The sequence below is a fragment of the Haemaphysalis longicornis genome, unplaced genomic scaffold, assembly GCF_048455015.1.
Source record: "Haemaphysalis longicornis isolate Haplotype H1 unplaced genomic scaffold, Haemaphysalis longicornis Haplotype H1 scaffold_8, whole genome shotgun sequence".
Lineage (NCBI taxonomy): Eukaryota > Metazoa > Arthropoda > Arachnida > Ixodida > Ixodidae > Haemaphysalis > Haemaphysalis longicornis.
Genome location: NW_027526445.1, coordinates 12,910,555 through 12,913,369, shown reverse-complemented (window position 1 = coordinate 12,913,369; position 2,815 = coordinate 12,910,555).

Here is a 2,815-nt window from a genome sequence, read left to right as displayed (position 1 = left end):
GCACCACTGCCTTAGCATCGAGAGCCGGCCCGAAAAACAAAATCGGGTTTTTAGTCGTATCAAAGAGTGGCTGCCCCTCTGAAGAGAAACGGCTGCATGCAATGATTGACTAATAACCCATCCATAGACTCAACATAACTCCCACCTTCAACCATAAACACGGATAGAAACCTACGCAGGAAAAGGCCAAACGGCAGTATGAGCAAACATATAAAATCATGAGGCCAGAGTATACACCGACTCATGCATTAACGAATGTAAGGGGGAGCAGTGGTAGTAGTTCACTGCTTAAGCAACTTTTCTTATAGCAATGCCCATTACGTACAGGAAAAAAGAAGCTCAAGTTCGGGACATCATTTGTCAATACGACTAGCGGAAGCACCGGAGAAAAGCATAAACATCATAGCAGACTCCGGAAAGGACTTTCGGCTGTTGTCTGAAGGCAGTATGGAATAGAATGTAGGTAGTGTAGTAATTTAGAAAGTCAATAACGTCACCTGGACACCTGGACACAAGTGTTTAGAAAAGAATGAGGACGAGACACCGACCAAGTGACATGCAAGCTCACATAACCAGCCACAGTGGGTTAACCCTCAATAAAACCACAGGCACATTAGTTAAAACTGCTTTGGATTTACCGATCGTCGAGGTTCTTCACCCGTTTTCTTGCGTGTTGCAGGCGCATTATCGCCAATATCTGCTGAATCAATGCCTGCGATCATGGTCTGAACAGTTCTCCTGAACTTGAACACTTCCGGCACCACCTCCTCCTCGTACGCTGCCTCCTCGCACGCTGTCTCGTACGCTTCCTCCTCCTCGAACACCGGCCTCCTCGCACGTACGCTGGCCGTCCCAACCCGGAGCAGCACAAAAAAATTACGCCCACCTCCCCTCGCAGGAACCCTGGTGTGATGCGACGCTGAGGGCGGTTCAAGCGCATGCGGAGAGCAACCGTCGACCGAAAGGCCGCCGGAGAGCAGCACACCGATTATATGCTCAGCGCGCCCGAAGGAGAGGAGACCGCGGAGAGAGAGAGAGTACTGCACATGCGCAGTATCGCGCGCAGCGCCGCAGACTTTCGGAGTGAGAGCGCGCTGGGCCGCACACGCTCTCACCTGGCCACGCGCCGGCGCCAGTGCGTCTGCCGCGGCTACGACGCAACACAATCAAACACAATCCACTTTATTCCAATCCAATCCAAATCCAATCCAAGTCAAGCCAAGCCTAGCCAAGCCAATCCAATCAAATCCAATCCAATGCCCCTGCCGAGAGAGTGTTCGATATCGGAGAGGAGAGCGGGAGAGTGGCTGCGGACAACAACGGACGCACGCAGGAAGTACAGGGCCGCCGACAAGCGATGCTCTGAGCGTCGCATCTAAAAAATAACGACACAGGAGGTCTGGCAGGCACTTCAAGCCCTGACCCTTAACATCACTCAGGGTAAAGACAAGGTCGCTAACAAGGTACTCAGGAACATCGACGACACCAGCATCCAAGCATTAACGGGGTACTTCAATGAGCACTGGGAACCGGGCACAATACCCGCTCAATGGAAACACGCTGAAATGGTGCTCAATCCGAAGCCAGCCAAACCTACGACGCTGGACACATTACGCCCCATATCGCTAACGTCGTGCATAGGGAAGCTTTATGAGCGTGTGATGCTTGCCCGCCTACAACCATACATAGAAGCCCAAAACATTTATCCGCACACAATGCTCGGCTTCCGGCCCCACCTGTCAACTTTTGACATACTCCTTCAACTAAAGGGAGACGTCTTGGCACGCATTTCTCCTCACTCCAGCATGGCTATCCTCACTCTCGATTTAAAAGGAGCGTTCGATAATGGGAGCCACGACGCCATCCTCGAAAACCTAAATGACACTAACTGTGGAAAACGAATGTTCTGTATATCCACGCATTCCTCGCGGATCGCACGGCGACTGTGGCCATCGGATCCCTACGAACAGCCCTTCAGACCATGCCCAACAAAGGAACGCCACGAGGAGTGATGCTTTCTCGAACAATATTTATTGTAGCTATTATAATGCTCCCACAACAACGTAAAAACATCCAAGGGATTAAACATGCGCTCTACGCAGATGATATTCGATTTCGACTACTGGTGGCTCAGAAGGCGACATCCAGAATGCGATCCAGCAAGTCGCTGACGCAGTCCAACAGTACGTAGTGTGTGCGGTCTTCAATGCTCTCCGCAGAAGTCCAAGCTCATCATTTTGAGGCGCAAGCCACGTGGCAAGGCCCTGGAACCAACCACAATACAAATAAAGCTCCGGGGGAGCGAGTACCCTTTAGTCCCAACCATCCGCATACTGGGACTTTATATGCAGCAAGACGGAGGAAGAACGCTAACCATCCAGCGCCTCAACCACACTGCCTTGCAAATCAGGCGTATGGTAAGTCGAGTCACAAACCGTCACCAGGGTTTGAAAGAGGGTGATGTCATCAAGTTGGTTAATGTACTTGTTGTCAGCCGCGTGGTGTACTCTACGCTATACCTCCCGCTGAAACCGAGGGAATGGGACCAACTTGACATACTCCTGCGCAAGGCGTACAAGCAAGCGCTAGGCCTCCCTCCTCACACCCCCACGTTCAAGCTGGAAGCGTTCGGGTGCACAACAAGGTGCTGGAGATCATTGATGCCCACCTTGTCAGCCAACTAGAGCGGCTCAGACAAACTTCGACCGGTCGCATGGTGCTGAGGGAGCTAGGCTACCGGATAGCGGACGCTAAAACCACCCTCATCCAAAAACTGTTCCCCAGGACATCCGCTCGCTCATCAGGGTTTCTCCGC